The sequence below is a fragment of the Mauremys reevesii genome, linkage group 2 (assembly GCF_016161935.1).
Source record: "Mauremys reevesii isolate NIE-2019 linkage group 2, ASM1616193v1, whole genome shotgun sequence".
NCBI classification, from domain to species: Eukaryota; Metazoa; Chordata; order Testudines; family Geoemydidae; genus Mauremys; species Mauremys reevesii.
Window position 1 is genome coordinate 273,223,678 of NC_052624.1, and position 12,906 is coordinate 273,236,583.

The following is a 12,906-nucleotide window of genomic DNA, read 5'->3' on the forward strand; positions in this document are numbered from 1 at the left end:
AGATGGCCCAATTTTATAGAGAGAGTCCCAATTTTTGGGTCTTTTTCTTAGAAGGGCTCCTATTACCCCCACCCCCATCCTGATTTTTCAAACTTGCTGTCTGGTCACCCTACATAAATATCACCCACTGGACAGCAGCTCTGCCTCTAAAGTTCACTCCATGCAGACCAGCAGTGTGAGTGTTAAGTACTAGCTCGGCTTTAGCTTCACTTAGGTTCTCTCAGACCAGCAGATATTTGAATAATGAATGCAACCTTTACAGGCTGATTTGAATGAAACATTCAGCTTAATTAGTGGAACAATTATTCAGTAGGGGAGATGGTACATTGTTCAAAGTGTTGTGTGAGGAATGTACACACCCAGCCCGTTCACAGTAACAAGCCAAGTGCAGATACCAATGCTGCTGAAAAGGCTGATCCAATGCCGGCCGCTAGTCCATAGTGCGTTAGTGTTCTTGTGCAACCCAGCTTCCATCACAGATGAATGAGGGTGTGTGTGTGTGTGGCGGGGAATTCTACAGCCCGGCTGCTATGTTCACCTCACTAGCTGCTTGTGAGGGCACAGATCATTATTTATATTATGCTAACACTTAAGAGTCCCAGACATGGACGACGGCCCCATTTTGCTAGTTGCTGAACAAACACAGAACCACTGTACGGTCCCTGCCCAGGAATGCTGGCAAGATTAGACTGGGTTTTAACTTTTAAGTCCTCTAACAGAATGGGACCTCAATAGCTTTCTGTGCTTCAATATCCCTAATTTATCTAGCTCTGAGGGTCTGACTTCAGCTTGAGGTTGACAGGTGCAGGAAGCATAAAGTCTGTACATTTCAGCCTTAAATGTACACCAGAATCCTGGCTCCAAACATCCCCTACATTTACAAGCTCCTGTCCAGATTTTGCAACTATCTCTATGGTTTTGTTTTAATAGTCATGTGGTGCAGTGGATAGAGTATTAGAATGGGAGGTAGGAGGTCTGGGTCTATTCCTGACTTCGCCGTTAACTCATTGCGTGAACTTTGATAAATCACTTCAAAACTCTGTGCCTCCGTTTCCCAATCTGTAAAATGTGGCTAATGGTCGTGTCTGTTGTAGAATGCTTGGAGATCTACAGCTGAACAGTGCTGTATGCGAGCCAAGTATTACTTAGGTGAGGTTCACTCTTATGGCGGTGAGTAGAATATAGACACTGCACACCCAGCAAACATGGGGCCAAATAGTAGTGTCGACAGTGAGACATGGCTTACGCAAGTTGAGTAGTGTCCTACACTCCTGAGCCCCCAGCCAGGGGTCCCCAATGTGGTGCCTGCAGGCGCCATGGCGTCTGCCGGGGTGTCTAAGTGCTCCCACATACTGGCCGGCGGACAAGCATCCGCCAAATGCTGCCGACAAGCTGCGTCATCCAGTGGCGTCACTGCCAAAATGCCGCCAATTTTTGGTGGTATTTCGGCGAGGACGCCTCTGGATGATGCTACTTGTTGGTGGCATTTCAGCGGCAACACCTATTGATGTTGCCGCTTCTCGGTGGAATTTCGGCGGATGCTCGTCCGCCGCCACGGTCCTCCGTGGCTCGTCGTCTGGCGCCTGCCAGATGAAAAAGGTTGGGGACCACTGCCCCAGGCTATATACCCTATACAGCTCTCTACACACAAGCAGTGCCTCCCATGGCTGCGCAGCTATCTTTAGTAAAGTAATGTCCCTCTGCCTCCCCACTGCTGAAGCCTTTCAGTGCTGTGTGTAGCTACATGTGTAGTGTCTGTACTCTACCCAATGCCATATGTGTAGACATAGCATCTGATTGTTTCTGCCATAAAGAGCTTCCAATCTTTGTGCTCTGTTCTTGTACAGCACCTAGCACAATGGAGTTCTGGTCCACGAATGGGTCTCCTAAACACTATCACAATACAAATCATAAATACATAATTTATTATTAGTATTATAATGGGCTCTGAAACGTACCATGGCTAACAGTGGGGGTGTTTGAAATCTAGATCCAAGTTTTGCAGCAGGAGCTCATCTCTGCTTTTGGACCCTGTTGGGGGGAGGGATAGCTCAGTGGTTTGAGCATTGGCCTGCTAAACCCAGGGCCACTTGAGAGGGCCACTTAGGGATCTGGGGCAAAAATTAGTACTTGGTCCTGCTGGTGAAGGCAGGGGGCTGGACTTGATGACCTTTCAAGGTCCCTTCCAGTTCTAGGAGATAGGATATCTCCAATTATTAATAGCTAGGGATTTAGCCATTTTGTAAACATTTTTTAAATCCTTTTTATCCAGGAGCACTTTAGTACATTCATTTCATACATGATTTTTCATTGTTGTGCTAACTTTGTATCTCTTTAGCCATTCAGGACAAGACTTTGATCTCAGGCACATATTTATGTCCTTCATTTTGTCTTAAGGTACTTAAGAACATGTGAAACTGAAAGCATATGAGGGCAGTCCCATTCATATCAATGGAAATACTCATGTGCTTAAATTATACACACATTTAAGTACTTGTTGAACTGGTCCTAAATCTGAAGTAACACTGCTGATGTACAAGGCACTCCTTTGCATTAATACTTGGTGTAAATGAGAGCAGAAACTGACCTTAAGCTGAATTTGTTTTATTGGAAGCATCTCAGATACTCTGGTAGATAGGCGCTGCGCTGTATCAGTGTAATTAATGAGGATGATTTGCAGTTTCCCATATGCTATATTTTTGAAGATTTACCCTAGAATATTGCCGATGTAGCAGAAGATGCACAAAGTACCATATCCCCATGGCATAATACGTGAGCACTTCTCAGAGGCAGTAAATGTTCCGGCTTAATCAAAAAGATCACATTTCTTTCTATTACACTGCCTGGAGAAGCTAGAATAACTTTTAGCCAAGGAATACATTAGTTTAAATCTTAAATTTCAAAACTAAATTACTCAAAGACTTGCAGATGTAAATCAGATGTCCCCTATTACATCCAATCTTTCTTTTCTGCTAACTCAAATTTGTGCATGAATTTTAGTGCTCTTGATAGTAACTATACTAGATGGAGGCAGAGGGCAGGCAGCTACAAGAGATACACATCCACACAGCTTTGACAGTGCACCTCAGTCTCAACAGGCTAACCCATTGGTTGTTTCAGTAGCCATCTTCTCTCACAAGAGACTATTGCCTGGCAAATTATTCTTAGCACATTCTCTATTCAATTGATGTCTTCCCTTTTCTTCCGCTTGCAACTTATTCATAAACAGACGTAGATATTTATGAGGATGGTTGTTGGTTGAAATTGGTCAGCTAACGCTTTATGTGAACACATGTCAGCCGACGGGCTCTTCACGAATTATTCACTGCAACTCTAGGCAATTTGCTGCTTGCTTGTTATCAGTGGGGTGAGACTGACCACACTCTGAAATGGAGATGCTAATACTCCCTTACCTACCTCAGACAGTTGTTGTGAAGCTTCATTAATTGATCTTTGGAAAGTGCTTTGAATAGACGTGCAAAATAATACGAAGCAGACTAAATATTATGATTCATTTAAATAAATTAGAATAACTGAGGCAGCACAAGGCTGGGAGTCGAGATCTGGACTCTGTGCTCAACTTTGCCACTGACCTACTGTGAGACCTTGGGCAAGTCAGTTCACCTCTGTGCCTCTGTTTCCCTCCCACACTTGAGTTGTTTTTCTGTTGAGTTTTTAACTCTTAAGGGCAGGGACTATGTTTGTATAGTGCCTAGTACAGTGAGACCCCTAGCACTACTATTAATGCATATTCCCAGGGCTCCCAGATCACTGGATTGGAGACTTCAGCCAGATCTGAATCCGAATCTCCAGAGATGAAACCTTGCCAAGGCACCTATTGCACCACTCACCCTTTTTTTAGGTCCATCTGTCAATTCGCCCAGCAGTGTCTTTCTGGAACACCACATCGGCTTTGTGACCATATGCACTAGTTCCATTCTAGAGTGCCATGGATTTCAGTGGAATGTTTGTATTACAAGTAGTTCTAGGGAAGGAGTCTCTCTGGTTAATATACACACATTGCTGGGCTCAGTAAAGGGATAACTGAGTGAAATTGAATGGCCTGTGATGATCTAATGGTGCCTTTTAGCCTTAAATTCTATGGATATGATTTTTTTAGGTGATCTAGCTTTCCCATAGCTATAAACATAGATAGAGATAGATAGATAGATATATTTTTGATATTTAGAAACCTCTTGTCTGCTGCCTAGTTTGACATTTTCCTTAACAGAAGAGCTGTGGCCTGTGTGTGTGTGTGTGTGTGTATATATATATATATATAAATACATACACATACACATATATACACACACACACACACAGGCCACTGCTATTCTGTTAAGGAAAATGTCAAAAGAGGAGGCTCCTCTAAAACTATGACCTTAATTAGGATTTACGGCAGGGAAGCAAACAGAGACTCCGGCTCTGACGCCACCCACCATAGGACTGGTAAATTCAGTGGGTCACATACATCATCAACTGGTGTAATTTGCTGCAGCTCCCTTGATTTGAATGGACCTAAGTCAATTTACACCAGCTAAGGTGTGTGTCAATGTAATGGCATATTCCACATTATGACAGCAAAATGGGTAGGTAGCTCACTTTATATATATATATAATTAAGGTTATATAGTGAGCTACCTACCCATTTTGCTGTCATAATGTGGAATATGCCATTACATTGACACACACCTTAGCTGGTGTAAATTGACTTAGGTCCATTCAAATCAATGGAGCTGCAGCAAATTACACCAGTTGATGATGTATGTGACCCACTGAATTTACCAGTCCTATGGTGGGTGGCGTCAGAGCCGGAGTCTCTGATGGCTTCCCTGCCGTAAATCCTAATTAAGGTCATAGTTTTAGAGGAGCCTCCTCTTTGTGTGTGCACAACATTTCCATGTTTACTTATTTGCTTGTGCAAAATCTTTATTTCTCTACAGTTAGGTGTGCAACTACTTGACTGTACTCAGGTTGTTGTATACATGAGTACTTAGGTGACCATATTTTCACATTAGAAATTGAGACAGTTTATGATTATATATTTTAGGGTCACAAAATGAAATACATTTTCTTTTATAAATGTGGGCTAGTGGCATTGCTACCAGCTTCTGACTCTGTGATGTGCATATTTTGAGCTGGAGGATTTTCTCCCCACCCCCGTAACTTAGTGTTCAGACTGAGTTAATGAAAAACAGTGAACAACTGGCATTAACGTTCATTAGGAGCAGAGGAACAGCTTAGTTAGCGCCTATACTCATTTGATTTCTCTCTTCCCTCCAAACAGCTTATCCTACTGAAGGCTCTTTCTCTTGGCCTGGCCTTGGTAAACACAGAGCAATTTCTGTGCAGCACAGCAGTATGACCTGAACAAAACATTTTGTAGTTATAGGAAGACAAAAATGTTTTGAGTGATGAAATGAAAAAAATAACGGGATATTTCACACTTCAACTTTTGTGATATAACTGGGACATATGGTCTCTTTAATAATTATCTAGTTTGGAGTAAATGTTGATTTTGTCCATGCATAAAAAGGAAGACCTTGGATATTCTAGTATTAGCATCTGTGACCAAAAGCATGTTTGTATTCACACTCTACACACTATTGTAATAATTTTTGTGCAAAATATGCCTTGAGGTATCATTTAAAAACTAAAAACACACTTATCAATATTCTAATGTAATGTATATATGAAATCTGTATTAAGAGTGTGATAAATGAAAGGGGTGGGGGGAACTCCCTTATATGGACACCCAGTCAGCCAGTTAGCTATAAAATCCCTCTTAGTAGCTGTTCTCTACTTGCTTTACCTATAAAGGGTTAAAAAGTCTTCCTGCATAGGTAAAAGGAAGGGAGTGGGCACCCGACCAAAAGAGCCAATGAGAAGGGTAGAACTTTTTAAAATTGAGGAAAAAATTTCCCCTTTGTCTGGTTGTTCTCGGGGAGAGGCAGACCGGGAGCAATTATGCTGTAAGAAGCCTGGGGCCAGGTATGAAAAATCATTGGTATCAAACTAGAAACAACTTATTTAAAATCCCAGCTATGTAAGTAGGTCAGGAAATGTCTGATTACGCGATTAGGTTGATCTCTCTTTATTTCTTTATGGCTTGTGGACTCCTCAGTGCTAACACCAAATGATTTTGTTTTGTTTGTACCTTTAAGCTGGACCTCAAGAAAGTTTTTCTTGATGCTTAATCCTTGTAAGTGTTTTTTTAAATCTAGCAATAGCCTAAATTTCCAGATGTATTTTCTTTCTTTTTGTTTTTAGTAATATTTACCTTTTTTAAGAACAGGATTGGATTTTGTGTCCTAAGAGGTTTGTGCACATGTTGTTTAATTAGCTGGTGGCAACAGCTATTTTGTGTGTGTGTGTGTTCGTTCTTGAGGGTACCCCAGAGGAAGGAATTCCCAAGTGCACCTTCCTGGGTTCTCAGAGGGGTTTTGCATTTGGGTGGTGGCAGCAAATACCCATCCAAGCTCAGAGAAAAGCTGTAACCTTGGGACTTTAATACAAACCTTGCGGGCCTCCACCTTCTGCACTCAAAGTGCCAGCATCCAACTCTGTTGCACCCAACCAAAAAGTAAAAACTAAGTTTTTCTCCTATACTTTTTAATGTATCTTAGCCCATTTTCATTTCTATGGGAACTTGGTTTCTGTCAAACCTGATAAAACCACAGACATCTTATGGGCAAAAAAATCAGACTTGGTAGTTACTGATTGTCAGCTAGTTTGTCTACAAAAATATTGCATTACATCTCACTAGAAAGCAACGTGATGCAACAGCCTCTGTGCAGATGGTAAGTGATGCATTTTGTGTCAATTTTTCTTCTTTCAGATTACATTTGCACTTAAACAAGATACTTTGCACCCTTTCAATTCACTGTGCAAAAATAACTGAATTCATCTGTTCATTTTACACACAGATTTTTTTCTTGAAACAATTAACCTTGTCAGTACGATGATGCAGGAACCCCAACTTTCATGCCCATGAAAGCAAACAGGTCAAGAATCATCTTTCTAGTCTGCAATAACCCTAAAATTTCATAATTTTCAAAGTATTTCTAAGGCATTAAGTAATGAATGCTCACACCAACTCAGCCAATGTAATTTATCTTCATTTTGCAAGTTGGAGAAGCAAGGTATAGCGATGTGAAGTGATGTACATAGGGCCTAGGACTGAGAATTCAGAATGAAGATTGGAATTCAAGAGATCCTGGCTCCCAATGCTGTGTTCTGACCATTATATTTGTGTTTTACACGCTGCCTTTCCACAGATCACTTTGTAACAGAGAATTAATTTCATGGACCAAGCCTCTCTCAGCTCCCTTACATTCCCCCTGGCTTTCTCTGCATGGTCTCGCTAAGACCCAGAAAGTATTCATGGACCACTGCTGGTTTATGGCCCATACATGACACTGGGCGGTACCTCTCCAGTACTGAAATACATCCAGCACGACTACATCATATGAAATATATCTACTGTATTGTCCAGCCAATTGAAGCTGCATTGAAATGAATTATATGATTCTTATGATTGGGAAATTGAAAAATAAATAAATATAACACATATTTCTTAAAGGACAGAGGGAACCTTGAAGAGATTGAATGAATTAATTTAGACCCCATAATTTTATATGTATAGTTGAGATTATGTTTTCTAATATAAACTACTTTGCATTTATCAACATTGAATTTCATCTGCCATTTTGTTGCCTCATCACTTAGGTTTGTGAGATCCCTTTGTAACTCCTGCCAATCTGCTTTGGACTTAACTATCCTTAATTTTGTATCGTCTGCAAATTTTACCACTTCACTGTTTACCCCTTTGTCCAGATCATTTACATGTAAAATGTCCGGTCTTGACGTCCCTATTTTGGCTTCAGCACTCTTTGGATGACAGAAGATCTAGTGGAGACTAGTGACATTACAAAACATCAAAGGTCTGAAATCTGAGCAAGTGGGAAGGGATTTTTACTCAAACTTTTTAAACCCTTTGTCTTGTTTTGTTAACACCTTGGGGAAAAATTAATCTCTTGTGTGAAAGAGTCAGTGCCCTACCTTTTCAACTCAGAAACATCTCACACTCTGGCCCCAGAAGGAGTTCTCCAGCAACCCCCCAGAAGACAAAATAACAGAACAAGCCTTCAATGATCTTTTTTTCAAGCTTTTCCTTATCAAGAAGCAAAAAAGGACATAAATGCCATTCATTCATGGGACCTGCTTTACAGGCAAATAAAAAGCTAGGATCTGTGTCTTAATAAGAACATAAGAATGGCCGTACTGGGTCAGACCAAAGGTCTATCTAGCCCAGTATCTGTCTACCGACAGTGGCCAATGCCAGATGCCCCAGAGGGAGTGAACCTAACAGGCAATGATCAAGTGATCTCTCTCCTGCCACCCATCTCCATCCTCTAACGAACAGAGGCTAGGGACACCATTCTTACCCATCCTAGCTAATAGCCATTTATGGACTTAGCCACTATGAATTTATCCAGTCCCCTTTTAAACATTGTTATAGTCCTAGCCTTCACAACCTCCTCAGGTAAGGAGTTCCACAAGTTGACTGTGCGCTGCGTGAAGAAGAACTTCCTTTTATTTGTTTTAAACCTGCTGCCTATTAATTTCATTTGGTGACCCCTAGTTCTTGTATTATGGGAATAAGTAAATAACTTTTCCTTATCCACTTTCTCAACATCACTCATGATTTTATATACCTCTATCATATCCCCCCTTAGTCTTCTCTTTTCCAAGCTGAAGAGTCCTAGCCTCTTTAATCTTTCCTCATATGGGACCCTCTCCAAACCCCTAATCATTTTAGTTGCCCTTTTCTGAACTTTTTCTAGTGCTAGAATATCTTTTTTTGAGGTGAGGAGACCACATCTGTACACAGTATTTGAGATGTGGGCGTACCATGGATTTATATAAGGGCAATAATATATTCTCAGTCTTATTTTCTATCCCCTTTTTAATGATTCCTAACATCCTGTTTGCTTTTTTGACTGCCTCTGCACACTGCGTGGACATCTTCAGAGAACTATCCATGATGACTCCTAGATCTTTTTCCTGACTCGTTGTAGCTAAATTAGCCCCCATCATGTTGTATGTATAGTTGGAGTTATTTTTTCCAATGTGTATTACTTTACATTTATCCACCTTTACAATTCCCCCTCCCACCTCCTTTGGGGGGTAGTGATGCATAGAATCATAGATTATTAGGTTTGGAAGGTCCCTCAGGAGATCATTTAGTCCAACCTCCTGCTCAAGGCAGGACCAATCCCTAAGTGGTCCCCTCAAGGACTGAACTCACAACCGTGGGTTTAACAGGCTAATGCTCAAACCACTGAGCTATCCCTCCCCCAAGAAGCAATTATTAGAACTTCCCTCGGTGCAGGAGCTGAAACTGTGTCTGGCCCTTATGGGGGCTTTGCAAGCGTGGAGACATTGTTTGCACCCTCTCTGCCACTGTGTACACGTGTAAGGCCTAGCACAATCTGTGCCTTAGACAGTGGCTAATGCTGGTTTATGGATAAGCCTATGTTTATGTCACAGAGGTCATGGAAGTTGGAATCCGTGACTTCCAGAGACCTCCATGACATTTTCTGCTTAGGCCCTTGGGGCTGTGGAACGCTGGAGCTGGCAGCCAGCAGGGTCCTGGCAGGGTTCCAGCGACAGGAGCAACAGGGGGCCCCCTGAAAAGTTCCAGCCACATGTGACAGCTTCCTGAGGGGGCCCTCCTTGGGGTTCCAGTGACTGGTGACAGCCTTGTACGGGGAGAGGGGGATGCCTCAGGCGAGCGGCTGGGGGTCTCCTGTTTTCTCTTTGGCCTGGTCTGCACTGGGGGGAAGGGGGTGTTGATGTAAGATACGCAACTTCAGCTACGGGAATGCCGTAGCTGAAGTCAACATATCTTATTTCGACTTATCTCCCGTCCTCACGGCACGGGATCGATGGCCGCGGCTCCCCCATCGACTCCGCTACTGCCAATCGCTCTGGTGGAATTCCGGAGTTGATGGGGAGCGCATTCGGGGATCGATATATGGCTTCTAGATGAGACTTGATATATTGATCCCCGATAAATTGATCGCTACCCACCGATCCGGCGGGTAGTCTGGACGTACCCTTTGGGAAATATGGTGACCTTGCAGCTCCCAGCTGCCGTGGGTGGAGGCCCTCCCCCCCGCAGCTGCCACAGGTGGAAGGGGAGCCCCACAGCTACCAGCCACCACAGTGGTGGGGGGAACCATGGAGCTGCAGCAGCAAAAGTTGCAGACAGGTCACGGCTTCATGAATTTTTGTTTATTGTCCGTGACTTGTCCATGACTTTTACTAAAAATATCCATGACAAAATCTTAGCCTTAGTTATGGACCACAATACAGGACAAAGCAAGACCAAGGCAAAAGCCTCAGTGCACAATAAGTTTACCTATCCCAGAATAAGAAAAATCCCCACAGTGCAGTACTTTAAGAGTTTTATTTTCGGGGAGGGTTGTTAGCCACATTTTGCCCTTCCCCACACCCACAACACAAATAGGACTCATGATCTCGCATTCCCCTTGACTTCCAGCCTCTCTCATTTCCAGAGTGTCCAGCGGACAGGCAAAACGCACTGTGCTTTTTAAAACACATAACTGTCAAAGGTTTTGGTCTGTATTGAGGTAGTTCATAGAGACCCCAGCCAGGGATCAGGGTCCCCTTGTGCTAGGTGCTGTACAAACAAAACCAAAAAAGTCAGTCCCTGACCCAAAGAGCTTCCAACTAAATACAAGATGAAAGACAATAGGTGGCTAAAACCAAACAAACAGAGGAAGGTAGGTGGGTGGCAGGAGCACAAGGTACTTTGTACCAATTATTGGTTTAGTACTGTTTTATTGCTTTGTACCGGTTGGTTTGTAACGAGGTGGTGTGGTCCCCCCGCCGCCAACCCTCTGGACACAAGAGTGGGTGGGGCCAGAGAGCTCTGCGCCCGCCTCCCAGAGGATCAGGCGCAGGACAGGAAGTAGAAAAGCATGGCCCCAGAGCTCACTCAAGGAGCAGCTGCTGAGGAGGCCAGATGCTTCCAGCCTAGCTCCCGGTTGGGAGACCCCGGCAACCGGCGGCGGATCTGAAGATTGGACCCCCTGACCAACGCCCAACACTGACCAGAGCCCGAAGGAGTTGTCAAGACTACCCCCCACAAGTTACCCAGAGGAGCCGATGGTGCTTGACCCCCCTCCCCGGAGAACATCGTCCTGACCCAGATACCTCTAGAGGGGAGTTAGGAAGTGGCCTGGGGGCAGCCGATCCTAGTCTGGCTGTAGCACTGCCAGAGCCTATGCCAGTGTGTTGCGGTCAGGAGCCCCACTGACTCAGCAGCAGGCTGCTAGGGCCCCGGGCTGGGAGGCAGTGGAGTGGGAGGGTCTGCATCCCCCCTGCCACCCCACTCGTGTGTGGCAGTCTCCCCCTCTCCCAGGCCCTTCTGAGCCAAGAGCCTGGGCTTGTTGTTAACCTGTCTTAGCTCAGCCCCTGCCTGAGGGCTTGAGCTGCTGACTCCTTGCCGCCCCGCCCTGACGCAGGGCCTGGGCCTGTCAATTATTTAAACTGCTGCTCCGCCCCACCTAAGGACCTGAGCCTTTGCCTCACTGTTGCCCGCCCTGAGCTAGGGCCTGGGCTTGGTAATTGTAGAATTGTTGCTCAGACCTGCCTGAGGTCCTGAGCCACCACCCCACTGGCATGCAACGCCCATGATGGGGCATGACTGACTGTTTTGTGGTACCTCCCTGGTCACTCCAGTGAAAGACTCCCCTGACTGGACCGATTCCACGCCAGCAACGGTGAGGACATAACGAGGCGGTGTGGTCCCCTGCCACCTCAGAGAGGGACGAGCCCAGCTAAGCCCCTCTACATCGTCCAATAAAAGATATTAGCTCACCCACCTTGTCTTTCTCTAATGTCCTGGGACCAACAAGGCTACAACCCTGCAATCGACATACTGGTTTGATTTTTTTTTTAAGTAAGTCTGGGGCAAATTTCCATAGAGCTGAACTGTATTTGCAATAGTCGAGCCAGATCTGTAAAACAGGAATTGCAGCACTTAGTTCTGGAAGAGGAGAGAGAGCAAAATAATAAAACAAGCCCCTAACATTCACAGCAAACAGGAAATGGCAATAATTCTTGGCTGTAAGCCCAGCATGATACTGTCAGGAACTCTGACATTATATGCCGTACATGAGACTGGAAGATAAGCTCAGAGTCACTCGCGTCAGGGTTCCTGACAACTAGATGGAAAGTGATGGCCATCAAAATTCTGTGTCTAGGGAAGGACATGTTTTAAGACGTGCTGAGTTCAAATGATCATTGGATAAACAGAGTTGTAAGAAATTAGCATACTGCCCTTTGAACTGACAGAACAGACACCAGCTATGGTGAGAGGAATGAGAATCGCTCTTTTTCGGGTGTCGGAGTTGACAAGTGTTTGGTTTTGGGAACTGTTGGCATTTGTGACCTTTGCATTTCCTTAGAAAGCCGAAGAGCTTCACATAAGAAAATGAGAATCATGGCGCTAATATCTTGAATAGGTAAGTAAATCATCTATACGATGCTAGCAAATGACAAGCCGCAAACAGGATTCCTGATGTGTTGCCCATAGCTTGTATATGTTTGACCTTATTTGACTGATCAGAAAGGGAATAGCAGGGATCCAAAATATAAGTACTAAGAATGCTGTAGTTGGGCAGGTTAGTTCAAATGTGAGAGCTAAACAGTAGGTGACCAGCAGACCTTACTGGAGAGGACAGGTGAATTCAGTTTGATTCTCTGATGTCAGCTAAACAGCAATACAGGTTTTAATGTTGTGCTTAAGTGTAGAAAAACATACAGTAATGTCAGCTCCTAAAAGCAACATAGGCCTTAAGCTTCAGCAAGAGT

General features: G+C 44.0%; 1 long non-coding RNA gene across 1 annotated transcript in view; it reads right to left on the bottom strand.

Moving 5' to 3' along the window:
* Positions 1-4,051, bottom strand: part of LOC120396572 — an 8,546-nt gene extending 4,495 nt beyond the window's left edge. Inside the window, exon 1 of the long non-coding RNA XR_005593234.1 lies at positions 3,852-4,051. This is a non-coding gene — a long non-coding RNA (uncharacterized LOC120396572). The remainder of the gene's footprint in view (positions 1-3,851) is intronic.
* Between the last annotated feature and the right edge of the window lie 8,855 nt (positions 4,052-12,906).